The 25,908-nt window shown below is 43.4% G+C and overlaps 1 pseudogene; it reads right to left on the reverse strand.

The window, feature by feature from the left end:
- The window catches only part of LOC124545721, a 90,005-nt pseudogene that overhangs the window by 59,267 nt on the left and 4,830 nt on the right, over positions 1-25,908 (reverse strand).

Consider the following 25,908-nt stretch of genomic DNA (forward strand, 5'->3'; position numbering starts at 1 on the left):
TCCCCATAACCTGTGGACTTGGAAATGCCAGTGTGTTCCGAGGATTTGCTTCTAGACTCCAGCGGCTTTGGTTTGGGCAAGTGAACTAGACGAGATCGCAGCCGGCGCTAGTGCGACTTGATTATAGTCATTACGGACGCAACTAAGTAGACACTGCGGTCAGTGCTGGTGGGGCTTCTTGCTGCAATGGGTGTAGTGCGTGAACATTGCATGGCCTGTCCATTCGTAAGAAGTGGTGTATCGGCCGAACTTTTAACCCGGTGCTTTTTGTATTAGACATATCAAAAAATTCTCAACAACACAGGCGGCCAAGAAGTCATTAATTTAAATAAATATCTGCTGTTTTCAAAAATATGTGACAAGAGATATCAGATATGATGTTGTCTTGGGGGTTTCAAAGTTAAGTGGAGCTCCACATGCTAGTTATTTTATGTTGTGGTAACTTCTTCTCAATGCCAATTAACCTTTAAATTTTGACCTAGGAGAGTGTTGTGTAACGCTACGTTCTTCTGCACGTGGTTATCACTATATGAAGTATTGTTATGTTGTTATTCACTGCCGGCCGGAGTGGCCGAGCAGTTCTAGGCGCTACGGTCTGGAACTGCGCGACCGCTACGGTCGCAGGTTCGCATCCTGCCTCGGGCATGGATGGTGTGATGTTCTGAGGTTAGTTAGGTTTAAGTAGTTCTAAGTTCTAGGGGACTCATGACCTGAGCAGTTAAGTCCTATAGTGCTCAGAGCCATTTTTTTTGTTATTCACTAGTATGCTCTGATCCTGTAGTACGTTATTAAAATATTAACTGTCTTAATTTTGTGGGTAGAAGGAATTTTACTGTCACAGGTGCGAATGCTTAGTAAGCCTGCGGATTATGTAACCTTTTGTCTTGGCGAAATCCTGATGTGATTTATTTTGCAGATTATCAGGGTATGGGTTGCATATAGCATCATGCGAATAGTTATCAACGGCCCTAACCGGTAAAGGAACGTTCCTTCAAAGCAGTGAACCAAGAAATTCATTGTAAACTATCTAATATTGAATTTCTGTGGTAGACAGTTACATAAATTTTAATTTTTGCCATTGTAACGTTTTTTAATTAGTAAATGTTAGGCAGTCATTTAGCACTTCATTAACCCTGTTCTTGCTCCCACTACCGACCAGTGTTACGGTGCTGAAAGCTCCAGCTACGCCGTTCATTTATTTCTTATTTACTGTCATTTTACACAAACTATCAGCTGAAATTAGCTGGAAACACAAAGAAAATTCAAAGTAGTCATTCAACAAAAGGATTTCAGCTGAAAGTTTGTGAGAACACAATGTTCACCAGCGAAGAAAAGATAGAAATGCTGTATATTAAAGGAGAATGAAAGTTTGCATTTTCCTTGTGTTTCTATTTGCTTACCGTGAATTCCATACAATGGACGAATTGCGTTACTATGGGTACCTGCGCTGTCTGTTACGGGAGAGTCAAGGGCGGTTTTGTATTACGTTTTTAATAAAGCCATGCTTACATGAGTGGTAGGTTGTGATACGATTTTGAACAAATCTTGAAGAGAGGAAGTGAATTATCGAATGAAAAATATAGGATGATATTTTAAAAAGACATAAGCCTACTTCCTTTCTTGTAAATTTCTCCCACATCGGCGTAAGGTCGGAAAGGTCATTAAAGTATTTGGCATGGTTAATATAAGGGGTGATGCCCTTCATATCGCCACCCCGTTAACCTCCTCCCGGGAGCGTGTAGAACGTGATTAATGTGAAAGTGTGCAAATTTTTTCTGAATCTTTGCGAATCGTGTAACTGAGGTGGGACTCAGAAAGCGAAGCAATAGTTGAGAAAGATGGTATTCAGTCTGTCCATTAAGCAAGATGTGAAGGGAACTAAGGATACCTTGAGAGTTTATATATATAGACTCGTTTGAAGGCAGTATTTATTTCGTTCAACTCTTTTTCGAGGTTCTTTGCCATCTCTGCCAGAGACGCAAGAGTTGAACGGAATGAATACTGTCTTCAGACGAGATTATAACATAAACAAAAGTAAAAACATGGTAATGGAATGTAGGGGAATTAAAGCATGCCGTACTGAGAGAATTTGATAACGAACTGAGACACTGGAAGTAGTAGATGATGTTTGCTATTTGGACTGCAACGTTACTGATAATGGCCGAAGTAGAGAAGCTATTACACTCAGACTGTCGATAACAAGATCAGCGGTTTTGAAAAATATGAATCTGTTAGGATCTAAATTCAATTTAAGGGTTAGAAAGTGTTTTCGGAAGTTATTCGTCGGAAACTTATCCTTTTACGGACATGAAACGTGGGCGATAAGCAGTTGATACGGGAGGAGAATAGAAGCGTCTGAAATGTGGTGTTATAAAAGAATGATGAGGATTAGATGGACAGATCAAATAACAAATGAGGAGGTACTTCATCGCAATGGAGAAAGAAGAAATTCAAGGACTCATTTGAGTAAGAGCAGATATCGGTTGTTAGGTCGCATCCTGAAGCACCAAGGAATTATCAGCTTGGTAGTGGGAGGAGTTAAAAATTGTACACAGAGACCAAGGCTTGACTTCAGCAAGCAGTTTCAGATGGTTGTTGGTAGCGTTAACCATGCACCGATGAAGAGGTTTGCAGAAGATAGATTAGCATTGAGAGCTGCATGAAACCCATGTTCGGACTGCAGACCACAACAACGGCAACAACAAATTTGTTTGACACTTATTTTATTCTGCATCTGAAAGACACGTTATATGGGATGGTCCAGATAAATATGACACCCTCCGAACAGGTCTTGGGAGGCCGAACGGTACCGATTGATCACCATGTAATCATCAGCCAATAAGCGTTAATGGATGCAGATATATGGGAGGGGTAGCATGTGGTCAGCACGCCGCATTCCCTGCCGTTGTCAGTTTTCGTGATGGGAGCCACTACCTCTTAGTCAAGCAGCTCCTCAGTTAGCCTAACAACAGCTTAGGGCACCCCACTCGCCAGCAGTGCTTGGCAGACTCAGACGCTCCGCCATCCAAGAGCTAACCAAGCCCGACAGCGGTTAACTTCTGTGACCTGACGGGAATCGGTGTTACCCCTGTGGCAAGGCCATTGGCACAGAGTCTGCAATTCCAGGACAAATTTCCAGTGAAAATAGGCAGTTTGCAATCGAAAGAACGAAAATACGGAAATCGCATGAAATACCATTGCAATACTAGGTGGAGCAGAAATCTAATAAAAGAATTCTCCAAACCATTCCTTCCAATGTAGTGACCATATTTTGAGGTACTTTCCATTGAATTACAGGTTTACAAATAATTGGTTCTTGACAAAGAGTTTACATATTGAAATAGTGGCGTTACAGTTTAATATATAGACTGCATTTTTACTGAAACTGCTGATTTGATTAAAAAACAATTGAAGTACGTAAACATCTGACGAGAGAAAGTGGTGAAGTTAATAACTAAAGACATTATATATGCTTGTCAGAGATAAAATTTCACATGGTTAGAGGTGAACAGTGTTAGCAATATTCATTATAAGGTACAACCATACCCCACCGACGAGTACTTACTGCCGCTGAACGATCTCTGACTTTTGAATGGGGTCACACTGTGAGTCTGCAGAAAGCTGGATGGAGGTACCGCAAGATTCAAATGGTTCAAATGGCTCTAAACACTATGGGACTTAACATCTGAGGTCATCAGTCCCCTACACTTAGAACTACTTAAACCAAACTAACCTAAGGACATCACACACATTCATGCTCGAATCTGCGACCGTAGCAGCAGCGCGGTTCCAGACTGAAGCGCCTAGAACCCCTCGGTCACAGCGGCCGGCACCGCAAGGTTGCTATGCATATTTGTCCCAATGTGTGATTGGAGGAAGAGGCAACAAAACGACTGTTCATGTCGGCGTGCGGAATGTATGAGTCTGGCGACATATCATCTGACTTTCGGAAAAATATCACCAACACAATTCCGAAGACCGCAAGAGCTGACAAGTGCGATAATTATCGCACAATCAGCTCAACATCTCGTGTATCCAAGTTGCTTACAAGAATAATATATAGGAGAATGGAAAAGAAAATTGAGAGTGTGTTCGATGATGATCAATTTGGCTTTAGGAAAGCTAAAGGCATGAGAGAGTATTTCTGACCTCGCAGTTGATAATGGAAGCAGGACTAAAGAAAAATCAAGACACCTTTACAGGAATTGTCGACCTGGAAAAATCGTTCGACAATGTAAAAGTGCAACACGTTCGAAATTCTGAGAAAAATAGGGGTAAGTTATAGGAAAAGACGCGTAATATACAATAAGCCAAGAGGCAATAATAAGAGTCGACGAACAAGAAAGAAGTGCTCCGATTAAAAAGGATGTAAGACAGGGATGTGGTGGTTCGGCCCTACTGTTCAGGCTGGGCATCGAAGAAGCAATGATGGAAATAAAATGAAGGTTCAGGAGTGAAATCAAAATTCAAGGTAAAAGCATATCAATGATACGATTCCCTGTGGCATTGGTATCCTGAGTGAAAGCGAAGGAGAATTACATGATCTGCTGAATGGAATGGACAGTCTAATGAGTACAGAATATGTATTGAGAGTAAATTGAAGAAAGACGCAAGTAGTGCGAAGTAGCACTTTGGAACTTTGTAGTAAGGTCTTACGGGACCAAACTGCTGAGGTCATCGGTCCCTAACTTTACACACTATTTAATGTAACTTAAATTACGCTAAGGACGACGCACACACCTATGGCCGAAGGAGGACTCGAACCTCCGATGGGGTGAGCCGCGCGGACCGTGGCAAGACGCCCGAGACCGCGCGGCTACCCCGCGCGGTGCGAAGTAGCAGAAATGAGAACAGCGAGGAACTTAACGACAGGATTAATGGTCACGAAGTAGATGAAGTTATGTAATTATCCTACCTAGGCAGCAAAATGATCAATGACGGATGGAGCAAGGAAGGCATCAAAAGCAGACCATCACTGGCAAAAATGGCATTCCTGGCCAAGAGAAGTCTACTAGTATCAAACACAGGCCTTGATTTGATAAAGAAATTTCTGAGACTGTAGGTTAGAGCACAGCACTGTGTGGATGTGAAGCATGGACTATGGGAAGATCAGAACAGAACACAATCGAAGCATTTGATATGTGGTGCTACAGACGAATGTTGAAAACTACGTTTACTGATTAGGTAAGGAATGAGGAGGTTCTGCGCAGAATCAGAGAGGAAAGGAATGTGTCGAAAACGCTGACAAGGAGGAGAGACAGGATGATAGGACATCTGTTAAGAAAAAGGGAATAACTTCGATGATTCTAGAGGGAGCTGTAGAGGGCAAACATTGTGTCCGTCAAGTAATTAAGGACGTAGGTTGCAAGTGCTGCTCTGAGATGAAGAGGTTGGTATAGGAGAGATATTCGTGGTGGGCTGCATCAATCTAGTCAGAAGACCGATGGCTGAAAGGAAAACAATAGGTGGTGTGTCACTGTTTTCAGCAGTGGTCCGTGACTCATGCCACACCCGTAGACCACGTTCTGGACGTTCGCATAGTAAAGATGAACGTCAACATCGACGCACTGTCTTTGCAGCGGTAGCAAACCGAACATCATCCAGGGAAGAAATCCGTGCACATGCTGCACCCCTGTGTTACCGAGAACCGCTGGGAAGCATCTGTGTGCAGTAGAACTCAGATCACGTGCACTTCTGGCCAGGCTACGACCGCCAAACACGACTGCTGTTGTGTGAAAGAGATGACTGGAGGCGGGAATGGCACTCTGTCGTCTTTTGTGATGAGATTATGTGCTATCTGCATGGGAGTGACGAATCTACACGTGTATGGAGCGGACCTGATGAGTGGCCTATTCCTGAGTGCATTCGCCCAAAACACATTAGTCACAGCCCCCAGGCTTCACGATGTGAGGGACTATAAGTTACAACTCGCAGCCCTATTTCCTCCTTTCTGCAGGGTGTTGTAACCAGTGACAGCTACATTGCGCATGCTGTTATCCCCGTGCTAGTAAGATTCCTTCGGAAGCAATATTATGTGCTTTATCAACAGGACATTGCACGTCCACTTACGGCGGCTGGGGCGCAACGTGCTCTTCCTGGTGCACAAATGCTCCGACCAGCAAGGTCACCACACTTCTCACAAACTGAATATGCATGGTGAAGCGGGGACTGTCATTTGTACTCAGGTGATCCATATCAAAAGGCTTCCGCCTCGATTTATGACCGCACGACGGAAATTAACAAACTCTGAACGCGGAATAATAGTTGAAGCTAGAGGCATGGGACGTTTCATTAAATTGTTAGGGAATTCAGTATTCTGAGATATACAGTGTCAAGAGTGTGCTGACAGTACCACATTTCAGGCATTACCTCTCACCACAAAAAACGCTGTGGCCGACGGCCTTCACTTAACCACCAAAGGCAGCGGCGTTTGCGCCGAGTTTCCAGTGCTAACAGACAAGCAATACTGCGTGCTATAATCGTAGAAAACGATGTGAGACGTATAACGTATCAGTTGCGCGTTAATGGACTGTGGCAGCAGACAGCCGACGCCAATGTCTTTGCTATCAGCGCGACATCGTCAGTGGCGCCTGTCCTGGGCTCGTGACCATATCGCTTGGACCTCAGACGGTTGGAAAACTATGGTCTGGTTACGTTAGTTCCGATTTAAGTTGGTAGGAGCCGACGGCAGAGTTCGAGTTTGGCGCAGACCCCGCGAAGCCATGGATCAAAGTTGTCAACAAGGCACTGCGCAAGCTGGTTGTGGCTCCATAATGGTGTGGGTTGTGTTTACATGGTATGGACTAGGTCCTCTGGTACAACTGAACCGATTATTGAAAGGACGCAAGAACTTTCCAAATTACAAAAAAAAAAGGTGCAATATGTTGGGACAATCTATCACAGGATGCCATTCGGCACCTTTACGGTCCCTTGAATGCAAGAATACATGCCTTCTTTCCCGTCAGAGGACTGTCTACTTCATACTGTGATGTGACTGTTTGGGTACCATTTACTGTGGCAAGTGTGTTTCATTTGGTCTGAATTTGTGATAATATACTCCTACAATGATAAACTATCTGTCACATCACCTGTCAATAAAATGACCTTGAGGGCGCTGCATATTTTTTCTGGCGTTGTGGTTGTCGATTCGCACTGACTCTTTTTTCATATAGGTGACTCATATTTTTTTATATGTAATCTTAGCTAAGAATACTATTCGAAGAAGTCAGTGATGGGGAGCGATTGTTTCGTCAATATGAGGAGATTTTAAGGTCGTTAAAAATTTACACAGCGTTAATCTGTCAGGAACATCCATATGCAAACAACGTACGTGTAACACTAGCCTAGGTTGAATTTGTAGGAGATGAATTATATGCACACTGCATGAGAAAAAGAATGAGGCGCATAGAAGACACGATCCGAGTACAGTGTAACTTCGTACACTATATACCAGAGGGTGGAATGTAAACGATTAGTTACAATTCTCTGCAATAGGTACAGCGGCCATCAGAGAGCATCAGTTTTGTTCGTGTTTATAGTTGCTCCCAAGTCAGATAGGCTATATAAGAAGGGTTAACAGTGTTGAGGAATCACTGTGAAAGATACGTATATGCCGCGTACTTGAATGAGATGGCATTATCAGCTCCTGACAGGGATTGAAAAGGCCTCAGTGTTGGTCCCATTTTGTTGGATGGTCAAATCGTGCACTATCCAGATTCGTGGAACATTGAGATTCGACGGTTGTCCAGTGTTGGAACACGTGGGAACGTTAGGATCATGCATTCATATCGTCAAGGTTCCGGTCAACCACGTCTAACCACCACAAAGAAGACTCTCCACATTTTGCACCAAGCACATTGTAACAAACCCTTTCACATCTGCGCCTCCTTGAGACAAACTGTTATATACTGCAACATTGGTTAGAGACTAGCAGCAGCTAGGTTAATGAAATACCGTCCCTGCCTTTAAGATTGTCCACGTCATGCCTGGTTGTGACTGAAGAAACCCTGGTGCCAAAACGGTACGTCATCGACATCTTGCGTCGTTATGTGTTACGTCTCAAGCGACAATAATGAGGTCCCATTTTTCAATTCCATATGCTCGTCCACTCATGGACCATGTCTCTGTGAACTTTCTGTATATTGAGGTACTCCCGTGACCAGCAATATCTCCAGATCTCTCCACGACAGAACATATACGGGACCAGGTCGGACGTCACCTCTGTACCACTGCTGGTATCTAAGATATATCAAAGATTAGTGACTACAGTTGTAAGCCATCTTATTCCGTAGAAGATACAAAGGCTTAATAACACTCTTCCCAACCGAACTAGTGCGTGTATCCACGCCAGAAAATGTCCATCAAGTCATGGAATAGCGATATGTACAAATACAGATGGCAACAGTATTGCGTACACAAGACATAAAAGGGCAATGCGTTGGCGGAGCTGACATTTGTAATCAGATGATACATGTGAAAAGGTTTCCGACGTGATTACGGCCGCAAGACGGGAATTAATAGTTATGGAACGTGACTGGTAGTTTGGACGCATGGATCATTCCATTACGGAAATCGTTTGGGAATTTAGTGTTCCGAGATCCACAATCAGACAACGGACCAGATAGCTACATAACGTGGAGGAGGACTTGAGGATGGAAGTTAGAAGATGGAGAGCCAAGGCACCCAGCAGAGAAGAGCACGCGGAGATTGTCCAGGTGGCCAAGGCCCTAAACGAGCTGTAGTGACAAGGAATAAGTAAGGATGGCACTGACGCGACCAAGTCGGGCGCTGGCCGGAGTGGCCGAGCGGTTCTAGGCGCTACAGTCTGGAACCACGCGACCGTTACGGTCGCAGGTTCAAATCCTGCCTCGGGCATGGATGTGTGTGATGTCATTAGGTTAGTTAGGTTTAAGTAGTTCTATGTTTTAGGTGACTGATGACCTCAGAAGATAAGTCCCATAGTGCTCAGAGCCATTTGAACCATTTTGAACCAAGTCGGGCGCGGACGTCCGAGTGAGCACTGGGGAAGAGACAACACCTTACAAGCAGCGCCAGGTGGGCGCGGACGGCAAAGAGAGCACCCAGCGCCCTCTGAACATAAGTACTGGACAAGATCCTCCAATATGGCAGTCTCAGGTAGCACCTGAAGAAGGCAACGAGTTACGTGGCCGAAATATTGTGCCAGAGCGACACAAACATCCGGCAGTAGACCCGATTATTCCACATGTCGAGATCTCGCCGGGATATCCTGAAGAGTTACAAGTAAGGCATTACTTCTCACCAAAGACAACGCAGTAGCCGTCGGCCTTTCCGTAGAGTAGTCAGTGCTAACACAGAAGCAACACTGCGTGAAAAAACCGCAGAAAGCGGTGTGCAACGTACAAAGTATGAGGTAGGACAGGGCAGCGAAATTTCGCGTTAATAGGCTGTGGCAGCAGACGACCGATGCAAGTGTCTTTGCTATCAGCACGATACCGTCTGCAGCGCCTCTCCTGGGCTTGTGACCATATGACTTGGATCCTAGACGACTGGAAAACCGTGGCCTGGTTCGATGAGTCCCGATTTCAGTTGTAAGAGCTGATGGTAGGGTTCGAGTGTAGAGGAGACCCCATGAAGCCATGGACCCAAGTTGTCAAAAAGGCACTGTGCAAGCTGGTTGTGGCTCCACAATGGTGTGGGATGTGTTTACATGGAATGGACTGGGTCCTCTGGACCAGCGGAACCGATCATTCACTGGAAATGTTCGGCTAGTTGGACACCATGTACAGCCATTCATGGATATCACGTTTCCCAACAATAGCGTCACGTCACCAGGTCACAATCATTCGCGATTGGTTTGAAGAACGCCGTACAGCAACTCGATGTAGCAGGGACACAACAAGTCGTTGGAAGCCCCTGCAGAAATATTAAGCCATCCTGCCTCTATAGCCGTCGATAACTGCGGAAGTGTTTCCGGTGCAGGATTTTGCGCACGAACTGACCTCTCAATTATGTCCAATTAATGCTCGATCGGATTCGTGTCGGTCGATCTGGGTGTTCCAATCATTCGCTCGAACTATTTACGTTTCATTTTATTTAGTTCAATAATTGACACCCTGTAGTTATCAAGCCCTTGGGGTGCGTTCCCCTTCATGTTCACTACCAGTGCCAAGTAGTGAGGACAGCACAGTGTGAGTTTGCAGTGTAACGGTTATTGTACTTTGTGATTTATTACGTTGTTGCATAATTTTTTAGTGTTCTTGTTTTGCATGTTGGTATTCCCGTTGCCATGGGTTTATTTACCGATTGACATTTTTTTTATAGCACACTGTTGTTGTTTGAGTTTACAATATTGTAATTTTGTCATTTGGAGGTATGAGTGGACCTGTGGAATTTAGAAAATGGAGTGCCAGGTGGAGTAATCGGAACATTTCCGACATATTCTTTTGTTTAAGTTGAATAGAGGGATGGCAGCAGCGGAGCCAGGCAGAAATATTTGCGCTGTACACGGGGATAATGCCATTGGACAGAGTAAAGCAAGAAAACGGTTCCCTCGTTGTAAGGAGGACTGTTTTGACATGAGTGACTCTCCATGTTCAAGAAGACCTTCGGGGATTGATGATGATTGTTTCAGAGCATTAATCCACAATGATTCACGCCAGTGCACTCGAGAAGTGTAAAACTTGATGAACTGTAATCATTGCACAATCGTGCGACGTTTGCATGTAATGGGTAAGATTCAAAAATCGGATGTAGCTGTACTGCACGGTTTAAGTCAAAATCACAAAAATACGCGGGCCACCATATGTGCATCTCTACTTGCTCGTCATCAATAGCTCGTGAATAATACCGACCATTTCTATCCTATATCGTTACAAAAAATCGAATGTCTTCCTAAACAGGCCATGAAGGCCCAACGGTACCAATCAGCCGCCGTGTCATCCTCAGCTCACAGGCGTCATTGGATGCGGATATGGAGGGGCATGTGGTCAGCATATCACTCTGCCGGCCGTATGTCAGTTTCAGAGACCGGAGCCGCAACTTCTCAATCAAGTAGCTCCTCACAAGGGCTGAGTGCACCCCACTTGCCAACAGCGCTCGGCAGACCGGATGGTCACCCATCCAAGTGCTAGCCCAGCCCGACAGCGCTTAACTTCAGTTATCTGACGGGAAAATGTGTTACCATCGCGGCAAGACCGTTGGGCCTATATGGTTACTGGTGACGAGAAATGGTATCTTTATACTAATGTAATAGAAAAAAAACGAATAAATGAGCCCAAACAAAGCAACAGATTGAGAAGTTATTTCACATCCACGTTATTCACCTCATCTTACGCCCTCAGGTTTTAATATTTTGCGCTGTCTATCGAACAACCTTCAAGGAACTTCCTTTCCACATGGAAATGAGCTCCGAACATGACTCGGCGAGTTATTCGCCTCAAAACCACGTGATTCCTACAGCTACACCAGCGTTGGCAGACTGTTGTAAACAGTGAAGGAGAAAATATTACTGTTAACCAAAGCCTCTGTTATGTGTATCTCCTGTGTTTATTAAACTAATGGAAAAACACTGCGAAATTATACGCCAAATTAATATATTGCTTGAGTGTGTTCGTGTTGTTAGATATTCTAGATATACGATTTATGTGCAAGTAGTGTTCATTAACTTAGATGAATCAATTTTGTCTGAAAGCGTATGACTCACTGATCTGTACAAGATTTATGTACCTGTCGTTTGTACAAAGTTTGTTGAAGTTCAGACGCAGCTGCAGTTACCCATTGATAACGATAATTCAAGTGCTTGCATGTCGGTTTGATGGGGGCCGGGTCTAGTAGACCCGCCGTGTAATTTACTTCCTTTAAATATCATTATCTAGCGGTTTTAATATCTTTTTTTAAGGTTAACTACTATCATTTCAGGAGTAAGCATTGTTATCGTCACAGTTTTAAACTTACGCCTTAATCAAAATCTGTTACCACACATTTGAGTATACTTCTAAAGTAATTGATATCAAACCTCCATTACTAAGGCTCCAGTGTGGAGCGGCGGTTATCGTAATGTTGATAGATTGCTTTTATGTGTGTATTGTATAGAACGGTTATTCGTTGCGCCTTAGCTGTTAAAAACTTCTTATCCATCCTACTGAGGCGCGGTCGGTGTTCTACCATTTTAGACAGCTATAAATTCTGCAAGCATAAGAATAATTGCTGCCTCTAAGGGTGACGCATCTTACCTCGAGGTATTGGGTTTTCTAAAGTTCTATGGTGACGTACGTGACGTCTAAGATGTACTACATCTTTGAATTCTGTTAAGTAAATTTGTATTTTCCTAAAGTGACATTCGTCACGTCTAAACCGTATTACATCTCTCGATTGTGTTTAAGTAAATTTCTGTTTTCTTAAAGGTGGAATAGGCCACGTTTGGTCATATCATATCTTTGATTCAGTTTTAGTTAAGTTTAGTCTTTCTGCAAGATGACGCACTTCACGTTCTGCTTAATTGTACCTGTTAATGCTGTTGGAATAAACGCCAGTTTTATTAAAAGTAACACACGTCACGTCTGACCTTTGGAATATTCATATATGTTAAACTCTGATAGACTTCAAGGTCAACGGTTTGGACCTGTTGTAGTTTAATACTATTTCCATAAGGTTGTATGAGCAATGTAACTGTACAACCTTGACTTACAAATTAAACCACTGTAACACAAAGAGTGCATATGTTAAAAAGTTGAAATAAATGCTTGGAATACCGTTATTATCAAAAATAATTGGCCTTGTATAAATGAAAGGTCACCTTTTCTGTTAAGCTGGTAATGAAATAATCAGAAAACAAAAGCGATTTAAATGTGAGTCACCTCGCTAACGATTATGATTGTTTCTGTCTCCTGTAACAACTTAATCGATCCATCGACCTGGCCTCATTGTATACACTGACTCTCACCGCATTACCTAAGCTAAGAAGCGCCCTATTAGGTTTATAGCAGGATACGTGACAGTCCTCCTGTCAATAGGTCCGTGCTGCGAGCTCTGACCACATGGATGTATTTACGTCTGCTCCCTCCATCCTGTGGTTTGGTGGAGCCAAATTCACTACACTCAGCTGTGTTCGTGAATTTCTGGCAACTTCTTCGAAATTGTGTAAGTGGGATGGCAGCAAACGCTGGTAATAATTTTACGCACTTTAGCCAGAAATTCGCAGAGGTTAACAGGATTCGAAATACACGCTTGGATTTGTGATGTTTTGCGTTTGTCAAGAGTCGAATTAGTAGGCATGCGGTTAGACACACTCACCTGTACTCATGCTCTCTCAACTTCGAAAAACCACTATATCTCGGAAAATGACGGAATCAGAAAACTGAAGCACAATGACGGCAGCATTAATGACGTCGCTGTGCATCACGCATGATATGGCATTCGAACTTCGCGTTCTTGTACATACATTTCGAATATCCATGAAATAAGTAATCGTACTGATATATACGTACAAGGGGACGGCGTCTACTCGTTATCACCGATTTGATCCAAATTAATGGTATATGCAGGGTCTGTCTATAAATGAAAGTGAGCTCTAAGTGGCCAAGTGTTTAGAAAAAAATTGCATTTTTGGCGTAGTTCGGAGGAGGCATACTGCATTTCATTTATGCTAGCGTTGTTTCGAGAGAATGGTAGACGCAGAGAAATGAATGTAGAACGGTAATGAGAGAGTAGCGGGTACGAGTCCTTAAGTGTACTTTCTTATTTACAATTTTTACACTACTTACACTACAAATGAACCGAAAAGTTCAATACTTCGTAGTTCTTAATTTTTCATAAAAGGCTAGAAATGCAAAGGCAAAGGAAAATTTCGAATAGCGAATAAATTGTCAAGAGGGCATGGTACTTACAGCTTCCACGAGGATTTTGCAAATAACATTCCGAGAAGGAATTGTAATTAAAGCGTACAGGACTTCACATTCCACTTGTTTCATTTACCCCTTCCGGCAGTGTTACGCGTGGTTTGCTACAAATTTTGCGATGAGAGAATCTTTTATGAGTGTAAACCAAGCGTATTTTTTCTATGGAAAACTCACAAAAACATTGTAATTATATAACTGCAGCGTACATAATGCTTCGCCTGTTTTGCTATGAGTATAGCGACAGGGCCGATAAACTGTCGAACGCAGAATAAGAAAAAGATCTAATGTTACATCGGAATTTGTCATGTACGTCTTACAATTCTTTCCTGGAAATTTATTTGCAGAGGGCTCGTGGATGCTGTAACTGCAAGTCTTTCTTGGAAATTTATTTGCCATCCCAAAGTTTCCTTTGCCTTCCGTTCCAAGCATTTTATGAAAATATTAATAAATACAATATACTGAGCACTATTTAGGTTTGTTTGTAGCGTAAGTAACGTAAAAATTGAAAATGAAGGAAGTTTCCGCATTTTAACTTGATTCCATGGTCCTCGGCGTACCGTTCTGTATTTTTCCCGCTGCGCCACCCACTGCTTGGTGGTGTTTGGTCTATATAAATTGATATACTATCGTACTCGCATATCGTTTGATGTAGGGCGTACATATCATGTAGCGAGCTTCTGAAGACATGCGGAATTTGTTACTCTATGGACCACCTTGGCAATGATTGTCCCAATAAAGAGCGGCACCCCGTCTAATTGCCAAATGTGGTGACGGAAAAAGTCTCATACCCTTTTAAGTGAAACATCAAAGGCATTGCGACCCCACCTCCACAACAATCGCGTTTTCAGTAAGTGGAAGTAGACGTTCACGCTGTCGTACAGTCCCAGCCTGATGTAGCTGAAAATCCAAGTTCCGTTAGCGTCCAGGAATCAGTGGACGTTCACCAAAGACATTCAAACGGACACGAAAATTTCAAAAGAAGAAAGAAGCACAAACGTAAGGCCAATAAGGACACCTCAAACACGGAAGACAGTAGTACCGAGAGCGACCAAGAGGTCCCTCGCCCAACGCAGTTCGGAAAACCAACGAACCAGCAATATAGGTGCGAACACAGGGAGCAATATGTATTGGAGAAAGTTCCACGTGAGGAAGTCGAACACCGCCAAAGCGAGGACTGTGTGGCGGCCCTAACCCAGGGCTCGCGGCGGCATCTGCACAGCGAACCGCCCCAGGATAACAAAATACAACCCGCTGCTTCCTCATCCCCATCATCGCTTCAAGCATTAGGCTTCTTTTTACGCCGGCCGTTGTGGCCGAGCGGTTCTAGGCGCTTCAATCTGGAACCGCGCGGCCGCTACAGTCGCAGGTTCGAATCCTGCCTCGGGCATGGATGTGTGTGATGTCCTTAGGTTAGTTAGGTTTAAGTCGTTCTAAGTTCTATGGGACTGATGACCTCAGATGTCAAGTTCCATAGTGCTCAGAGCCCTTTTAACCAGCTTCTTTTTTCCTATTACGATACCCATCGCTTCCTCGGTCTTCCTTGACTTCATCTCCCAACTGGCTTAAATCTTCTTATCTGAAAAGGTAATCCTCCTCCATTCATTATTTCGAGATGTTCACTCCAGAATCTCCCATTTTCTTATATTTTATTGAGGATGTTAAATTTATTCAGTTCTTTCCTGATTTTGGGATTTCGAAATCTGTGGGCTCTTGTGCATCCCTTTACTGCATTTAGAAACTTCTTTTCCGTTGCTCGTGGCCGACTTTCTTGACGTTTACTTATAACCCACGGTTCACTCCCGTAAAAATGTATTCTAACTGCTACGGTCGTATAAAATTATTTTAGTCCTCGTTTTATTTTTTAGACAGCTGTTCATTGTTCCACATATATTCTCAAACTTTGATAATTTCATCTCTATGCCTTCGTCATACTTACAGGTGACGTCAAAAACTATATACTTCAAAATGTTTAACCTGGTTGTTCAGGTGTTGATCACAAGTTTTGCCCGTGCAGAATATTTCCTTTTGAAAGCCATTGATTTTGTCTTCTTTTCTGAAATTCTCAAATGCTACTCTTCACAAACCTTACGTAATAAATGTATTCTCCCTTTTATGTCATCTTCATTATCCAACAGCAGCGTGGCGTCGTATGTACATGAATGACATTCCAGGTGGGAAATACCGTTAATCTTAATTCTCCCATGAAACGCCTCCTTCCATTTCTAAATTGCGTTATATAAACAGATGTTACAAAGTGTTGGTGAAATGCTGCACCGTTGTCTTACTCCTTTGCTTTTGGCTATAGGCTCGGACAGAGTGCCATGTTTACCTAAAATTACATTCGTGTGTTCGTACAGACTTTTTAAAACGTTTATTAGATGTGGATATCCTCTTTTCCTCATCATTCTCCTCACTTTCTTTCTATCAACATTACCGAATGCCTTAATAAAATCAATGAACGCTAAATGGGTTTCCCTATTATACTACCTCTTTCTTCGATTATTTTCTTTATTATAAATACTGCCTCCGTTGTCGATCTACCCCTCCGTCTGTGGCAAGCTCCCAAATAGAAAACCTCATAACCACGGACGGGGTGGAAGAAGAGGAGAGCGGTGAGGATCCAAGAACGGATATTGAATTTTAACATAATTTTGTCAGTTTTTTTATACATGTGTCCTACGGTGCACCAGAATGCTACTGTTGTTACTATTCTGACTTCAACAAAATTGAATGTCCACTTAAATTACAGATTTTGATATAAGAATGGTAAAACAGACGTGGCCCTCCCGCAAGAAGTGAACACCGATGAAGCCGAGTATCTACCATGGTTTCGGACTCTTTAAAATGTCGACTCAAAATCAAAGTGCCTCACTGAAGTTTTAGTGAGTCACACATTACATTTTGAAAACGTCTCAAGATAAGCCAACGGACGCGGCATTGCCTGCACGGTGGAAGATGTCTTGTTTGTGTGATCTGTCACGAACGGACATCAGATGTGAGCGTAGTCAGGACTTTACTGCTGATGGTGCCCATTTAAAAAAAAAATTGCGACAGCGTAATTTCACTAAGGAACGACTTTTATTCTGTCACAGACGACGCGGACCAACAGCCAAGAGCCAACAAGCGTCAAGCACTGCAGTACTCAACGCCTGCTGGACGCCACACTACGAAAACCTGAAATTAGTCTCTCGACAAACGCACTACATCTACATATATTCTCCGCTAGCCACCAAGCGGTGTGTGGCGGAGGGCACAATTCGCGCCAAAGTCATATCCCCCCTCCCCCCCACCCCTCTCTGTTCCACTCGCGGATCGCGAGAGGGAAAAACGACTGTCTGAACGCCTCTGTACGAGCTCTAATTTCCCATCTTTCAGTGTTGATCATTGCGCGGTTTGAAAGTTGGTGGTAATAATATATGCTCAACATCCTCGGTGCAGATCGGATTTCGGAATTTAGTGACCAGCCCCTTTCGTTTAGCACGCCGTCTACCTCCAAGTGTGTCCCACTTCAAACTTCAAGATTTGTAACGCTCTCGCGATGGCTAAATGTACCAGTCACGAACCTTGCCGCTCTTATTTGGAGCTTCTCAATCTCTTGAATCAGACCCAACTGGTAAGGGTCTCATACAGACGAACAGTACTTTCAAAGTACCATACAAAGGTGAATCACTAGGGCGAAAATGGCTTTCCGATCGACACTGAAAATCTACAGCGCGATGAAAGCGTTTCAGCGAAAGCCTCCCACGGAATTCTATCTGCAAGTACCGTACAATTCTATCTCAGACAGTCATCCGACATTTGGTGCGAAAAATAAGCATCAAGTTGGAATTTCATACAGTAAAAAGGCCTCAAGTGAAACACATGATTGCGGGAAGAAACCAGTCGGTAATGCGGTAATGTTATAAGGAAAAATCCATTCGCTTACCATATTATGCGGGAACACAAGCGCAATCACCAACACACTCTAGATCGGGGGTGCTCACCACTTTTTACCTGCTGCTCAAATTTGTAACTCTGTTAATAGTAAGATAGTCTAACAGCGCACCACATCCACAGTAATGCTGATTTATACAGACTTAACTTTGCATTAAAGCGAGTTACAACAGCTAACCACTTACCAAACGCATATTTCATGAAAATCTAGCGAAAATGGTTTTAAAATCTCTACTGTCTGCCGCCCGTCATGGAAGCTGGAACGCCCGCTAGTGGGTGGCAGAAACCACGTTGACTACAGCTGTTCCAGGAGGAGTGGCCGAGCGGTTCTGGTCGCTACAGTCTGGAACCGCGTGACCGATAAGGTCGCAGGTTCGAATCCTGCCTCGGGCATGGATGTGTGTGATGTCCTTAGGTCAGTTAGGTTTAAGTAGTTCTAAGGTCTAGGGGACTGGTGACCTCAGAAGTTAAGTCCCATAGTGCTCACAGCCATTTGAACTACAGCTGCCTTAGTTGAACTAGAAGGGGAGGGCGAGGAACACCTTAATACTTAGATTGCTGTTATCAGAAGCACACAAATACTTTACCAAACTGTTTCAGCAAAAGGAAATACACGGACGGGAAAAAATTGCGACACAAGATCGAATTGTGCGAAATAAACGAAAGTTAGTATGCGTGTTTCTACATGCAAAACATGATGTCTATTCAAATTTCGTGCCACTCCCACAACAGTGGCGCTAGTAGCACCACCATGAGCATCCAAATCAGGTTTGCCTTAAATAAACGGCCGTGAGAGTTCGCTACCTGTGCGATTGGACGTGGTCAGTTGATGTCAGTGAAAAGAAGCCTTTAAAGGCGACAAAGACGCCATTATCAAAACCTCACTCAATTTGAACGAGGTCGTGTAATACGGCTACGAGAATCTGGGTGTTTTTTCTTCTATGGTGCAGAAAAACTTGACAGATATGTAGCCACCGTACATAATTGCTGGTAGCGGTGGTCACGAGACTATACGCTCACAAAGTCCGGCGACGTGGCACTATGGAGAGGGAAGACCATCGTGTTCGGCGTATGGCTCTGGCGGATCGTACTGAATCTGGAGCAGCAATTTGAGCAGCAGCTGGCACCACAGTGACACGAGCTGTTACTAATAGGCTACTTCCAGGACGGCTCCGAGACAAATGCCTCTAGCGTGCTTTCTACTGATCCCAGACCACCGCCGTTTGCGACTTTGGTGGTGTGAAGTGGGAGCTCATTGCAGGGCAGGGTTTTCTGTGTTTTCTCGTGAAAGCTGGTCCTGTCTCGATGCCAGTGAATGGTTGTGTGTTGGTTAGAAGTAGGCCAGTTGAGGGCGTGCAAGCAACCCTTTTGCGTGCTAGGCACATTGGACCTACACCTGCAGTTATGGACTCGGATGCGATTTGAACCGACAGCAGGAACACTCACGTGGTTGTCCCACACACTCTGGCCGCAAGTTTGTATGCCAGTCTTGCGGTTCGACCTGCTGTGCTGCCATTCAAGAACAGCATTCCCCCGGGGGTGTTTTCGAACAGGATAACGCTAGCCCACTTACCGCATGTTCTACAGCAGGGCCGGCCATGGCGTGCCAGATTTCATGCGTGGAATGCATGCGAGTCACACGCAAACCAAGGCCCAGCCTGTCACTTGGCTTTGCTGGGTCTGTCTCGGAGGTACCCGGAGCAGCGTGACATTTCATTTGCCGGCCGGGGTGGCCGAGAGGTTCTAGGCGCTACAGTCTGGAACCGCGCGTCCGCTACGGTCGCAGGTTCGAATCCTGCCTTGGGAATGCGTGTGTGTGATGTCCTTAGGTTAGTTAGATTTAAGTAGTTCTAAGGTCTAGGGGACTGGTGACCTCAGAAGTTAAGTCCCATAGTGCTCAGAGCCATTTAACCATTTTTTTTGCATGTATGTATGTAAACGATTGACCTTCAAGGCAATTCCAGAACTTGTAACAAATCTTTTTACGTTAAAACTGCCCAGGACCTTAACTCTGCTGTCTTCAGGTATAGTTCACAAGTCTCCATAATGAAATTGGAAAAGAGATATAATATTTCTATCGACATATTTGTGTGAAAGAGCTTATTTCAATTATGAAATTAAATAAGTCACGATTACGTGGCAAATTGAGTGTGAACGTCGTGAAATTCTTTGTGTCTACTTGTCTGCCGACAGACTGTACCGCATAATAATTATATTATGTAATCAGCGCAGCAAAATTAATCGAATACTACTGAAAATTTGATTTGTTTGTCTCCTATGTTGTTGATAAATGTTAAATATAAAACCAAGCACTAGGCAGTGCGACAACACTGTCATTGAAATGTGGCGCATTCGCAGTTTCCCTTCTTCCTGCACCTTACGCTCAGGCAGTGGCGTGGTGGTGGGGGAAATGTGAAGTGAGGCTGAGAGCTTTCGTACTCGTGTCCGCGCATGGTTTATGCGCCGAAATCTTGGCCGCCTCTGTTCTACAGTGTCGACATGTTGCCTTGCCCTGCACGATAACGAGATCTGTCTCCCACCAAGAACATATGGGACATCATCAGACAACAACCTCAGTGTCATTCTTCTGTCCCTGTATTGACTGACCAAGGTCATGAGGCATGGATGTCCATCCCACAAACTGACATCCAGTACCTATACAGCACAATTCATGCACGTTTGCATGCTTTCAATAAACATTCTGGTAGATACATCGGTTATTAATGTACCAGCATTTCACATTTGCAATGCTTTATCTCGTACTTGTACTAACCTGTGCTCTTGCGTTGTTAGTCAGTTAAATGCGTTACCTAGGCAAAGGTATTCCCAAAATGTCATTACTCTGCATTAATAACTTTTTGGTGTTGCAAATTTTTTCTGTCATTTTAGATAATGTAGCTGCGGATACTTCAACGTAAGGAATGCCACATCTTTAGCAGAGCTGCGTGGAAGAAGCAGTTCCTGACACTCTAAAAACCAGCGCTAAAGTGAAACCGCCAGAGGCGGGCGGCTTACCCTCTCAATTCCTGCTTTGGTTCTGGGACATTATGTGTGAAACGATAACAGAACCCGACAATGAAGTAGTTAATGACATTCCAATTCACAGCATCCTTAGGAAGGGTCATAGTTCTGCAACTGAAAGGCACTTGGAAACGGTAACTAGAAAATTTACGGCCAGTTACTCTGTTAAAGGCAGAGTACAAACAGACCTCCCGCTGTCTTGCTGCTGGCCTGAAAACTGCGATATTGAAAGCAATTAGCGAGAATCAGTGCTGCACGATTCCTGGCCCGAGTATCTTAGACGCCCTGCTAACATACATATATGCAGTCGCCGGTATTACAACCTCACCAACACTTCTGTCGATTGATTCAGTGGACTTCGCCTCAGCGTTCGACAAAGCGAATCTTAATTACTTGAAGAAGATCATGCTGAAATTTGGCTTTAGAACAAATTGTACTATCGCCATCACGAATCACTTGTCCCACTCAGAACCAAAAACTGCGATTCACAGGATCCTGTCGGACTAAATAAATTCCCAACTTTCAGCAAAACAGAGTTGTCCGTTACCCATGGGGCTCTTTACCCTTTCGCTGGATCCTCTTCTGAACAAACAGTTCATTATACAGGGGCGTACTGGTTAGCGGCGCACGGGTGGTCTGTCATGCGGCCGCAGATGACCTCTGATGTTTGTTTGTAACAGGGGAGGACATCGATGCAGCATACTTCTTCCCACAACTGTATAAGTGAGCCTCGGGTTCCGGTAACAACCAGCATCAGACATTTGTGGTCCCTACACGAGTCAGTGCACGAAAGGTCGACCGACCATGGTTTCAAATTAAAGATCAACATAAAATCTTTGCTGTCTGTTTTCAAGCATACTTACAGAAAACGACAATCTACACCCATGCTCATAAATTAAGTATAACGCTGATACATGGTGAAACAACGCTCTGGTGGGCGCTTTGAGGGTTTTAATCACCTTGGGGTATGACCATGAGGTGCATTTAACCTGCGGTCGTCGCACGATGGCGCTGGCAGCAGTCCACAAACGCAGAGGTGTGTTGGAGCATGTCAGAACACGGGGCAGCGAGTAAGTGTGCAGACATTTTCAGACGTACTAATGGTGACTGTGTGTTCAAAATGGCTCAAGGAACACATATTGATGTCATTATGAGGAGTAGAATACTATGGCGACTGGAGGCTGGGCAAACACAGCAGGTCGTAGCACAGGCCCTCTGTGTTTCACAAAGTGTGATCTCAAGATTATGGCAACGATTCCAGCAGACAGGAAACGTGTCGAGGCGCTACAGTACGGGACGTCCACAGTGTAAAACACAGCAAGAAGACCGATATCTCACCATCAGTGCCCGCACACAACCACGGAGTACTGCAGGTAGCCTTGCTCAGGACCTTACCGCAGCCACTGGAACAGTTGTCTCCAGACAAAAAGTCCACAGACGACTGAACAGACATGGTTTATTCACCCGGAGACCTGCAAGGTGCATTCCATTGACCCCTGGTCACAGGAGAACCAGTGAAGCCTGGTGTCATGAACATAGTACATGACCTTTGGAAAAGCGGTCTCAAGCTATGTTCACAGACGAGTCCAGGTATAGTCTGAACAGTGACTCTCGCCGGGTTTTCATCTGGCGTGAGCCAGGAACCAGATACCATCCCTTTAATGTCCTTGAAAGGCACCTGTATGGAGGTCGTAGTTTGATGGTGTGGGATGGGATTAGGGTTAGTTCGCGTACAACCCTGCGTGTCTTTGACAGAAGAACTGCAACAGGTCAGGTGTATCGGGACGTCATTTTGCACCAGTGTGTCCGCCTTTTCAGGAGTGCAATGGGTCCCACCTTGCTCCTGGTGGATGATAACGCACGGCCGCACCGAGCTGCCATCGTGGAGGAGTACCTTGAAACAGAAGATATCAGTCGAATGGAGTGGCCTGCCTGTTCTCCAGACCTAAACCCCATCGGGCACGTCTGGGATGCTCTCGATCGACGTATCGCTGCACGTCTTCAAACCGCTACGACACTTCAGGAGCTCCGACAGGCACTGGTGCAAGAACGGGAGGCTATACCCCAGCAGCTGCTCGACCACCTGAGCCAGAGCATGCCAACCCGTTGTGCAGGCTGTGTTTGTGTGCATGGTGATCATATCCCACATTGATGTCGGGGTACATGCCATGAAACAGTGGCGTTTTGTAGCACATTAGTTTCGGGATGGTTTTCTCAACTTATCACCAATACCGTGGACTTACAGATCGGTGTCATGTGTGTTCCCTATGTGCCTATGCTACTAGCGCCAGTTTTGTGCAGTGCCACGTTGTGTGGCACCACATTCTGCAATCATCCTTAATTTATGATAACACCTTACTGCCTGAATATACGGTTTCAAATCAATTATAGTTTTCAAACCAAAAATTCTGTGTGTTTTCGTGTCTAAGCTAGTTCATATGCAATGTCATGGGCAACACTAAATGGTCCATGACATACAGTTGTGAACTTCTTGATTTCGTCATTTACTCTGCTTGATTTCTCTTTTGTCTTTATGAGGACTATGTCCCCAATCTTGTATCTGGTAGATGTAACATTCTTGTCATGCCTTTTCTTTCTTCTTAATGCTTTGCCAACCTAACCTTTTCACCCTGGGCTAGTTTGGTAATTGCTGGAAATGCCATTTCCTCTCTGATAATGTTTGTGGGTCTTTCACTGAATATGAGCTCGCAGGTAGCAAACCCTGCAGGCTCATTCCTTCTGTTATTGATAATATTTTCAAACTGCTGAATATGGCCGGCCAATGCTGAATGGTGTTTGCTACAGTAGATCCAATATAGTCTATTGATCTCCTTCATCATCCTCTCACTCATATTGCCTTCTGGAAAATGTGACGAAATTGATATGTTTAATTTTATACATTCCTATACACTGCATGAGATAAACTGTGGCCTGTTACCTGACAATACTGATTTTAGTACTCCCACATTGTCAAAGTAATCAGTTTCCAATTTCTCATCAATGGTTTTGGTGTTAGTCCTTTTGATTGGGTTCAGTTTTACATGTTTGGAGAAAGTGTCTAGCACACAAAAATATGTCTGCAACCCCTTGTTGACACCGGGAGTGGCCCCAGGAGATCAACAGCGATTAGTTCCCTCTGTTCGTTAGGCAAAACAGAATTTATTAACCCTTTAGATGATACATCAGTGGTCTTTATACTTTGACGTTTATCAACCCTTCCGACATCTGCTTAACTCTCCTCCTCAAATTGTTAAAAGTTACAGTCTCCAGAATAGTCCTGATAGTCAATCACTTATCCGCATGCTGTTCTGGGAAACACAGCATCCACTCCTGTTCGTCCAGAGTTTTACTTCTAAATAACTGTCCTTTGTATATGGCATAGTACTGTTTTACTATTGGTTCGTTATCAGAGTTGTAATACTCTTTGACTAACCTCAAATTTGGAGTTTTGTTCTGTTCCCTTCTCATTTATTTACAATTGTTTTCTAATTGCTCTTTTTTCTTTTACCTCTGTCATATAAAACAATTTGATGTGCCCCATCGTCATCAGAGTTGTCACTATTTTTCTTACCTGCTGATATCCTAGAAAGAGCATTAGCTGTAATGTTGTCTTTTGCTTTAGTGTAACGAATCTCTAAATCAAACTGTTGACGATATAAGGCCCACCTTCTCGATTTCTCATTTTCATTCTACACTGCTATAGAAAACCCAAGGCCCTGTTGTCTGTATGTACTACATTTTAATGGCCCAATAGATAATATTCAAACTTTTGAATAGCAAAAATAGTTTCCAAAGCTTTCAATCCCGAATGTGGAGTCATATTTGCAAATTCAGTGGATGTGTGTTCCGTTCCCTGTTCAGTTGGTATTAATAGAAAAATTTCGACCGCCAGACCACAAAAACTGAAGTAAGTGCTCATTCAAAGAGATAACGAAAAATCAGAGTGATATGGTCATTTACTTTCAATCAATTCTTTCTTTAAATTTTGAAAAGCTTCCTCATACTCTTTACTCCAATTTCATACTACATTCTCTTTCAGTAAATTTCCGAGGCAAGAGTGATTGGAAGACTGATCTGTCACAAATTTTCGATTGTATCCAAAACAGCCAAAAATAACTTTCAATTCCTTCTTACTTATTGGTGACGGAAATTCAGCAATAGCACTATACTTTCTTGCATCAGAGTGTATACCTTCTTCATTAATTTTATGACTCTAAAAGGTAATTTCCTTTTTGTCAAATTCAGATTTACTTAATTTCTCCTATTGTACATAGCTTTAAAGACTTCATCCACAATTATCAAGCAGCCTAATGAACACACAAATAGATATGCTTAACCCGACAAGTACTACAAATGTTGATAGCACTTATCTACTTGTAAAAAGGCTGCATAAGGCCTCTAACAATTTGCCAGGTTGATATTCCAATGCCCACAAGTTACATCAAAAGAAGTAAAAAATCTACATCCATGGAATTTTTGTTAAAACTTCATCTATATATGATGGTCTGTTACTCTCGTTCAAAATAAGTTCATTCCATTTCCTGCCATCCAGGACAACCCTGGTATCTCCATTCCTTTTTCTTACAGGCACCAAGGGATTATTGTACATACGATCTGACCCTTCAATAATCCCCCATTATAACATCTTTCTAATCTCCATTCTTACTGTTTCTCTACTCGCAAACGGTATAACAGATGGTTTTTTAAAAAATGTTTCATATTATTTAAGTTTCAATTTACATTCATAGTCTTTTACATATCCAGGCTTGTCTTAAGGTGTCTTACTATTCAGTAATAGCATATCCTCCAAATCCTGCTTCTGACTAGTCGTTTTTCCTTCAACTCCATATACATTCTTCCTTATCGCCACTTTTATTTTATCCTCTTCAGATTCTACAGTGCCTCTTGCAGTAACTATGTACCTTAATGAAAAGTTTAACATCTCATGTACTGGTACACCCACATTTTCCAAAAACGACACTTCATATACGCTATCATTACACATGAAACAAAATGTATACTAGCAAAATGAATATTTACATTTCATTTACATAAAAATTCAATCCCCAACAGGACA

This window comes from Schistocerca americana, chromosome 8 (assembly GCF_021461395.2).
Source record: "Schistocerca americana isolate TAMUIC-IGC-003095 chromosome 8, iqSchAmer2.1, whole genome shotgun sequence".
In the NCBI taxonomy this organism is placed as follows: Eukaryota; Metazoa; Arthropoda; class Insecta; order Orthoptera; family Acrididae; genus Schistocerca; species Schistocerca americana.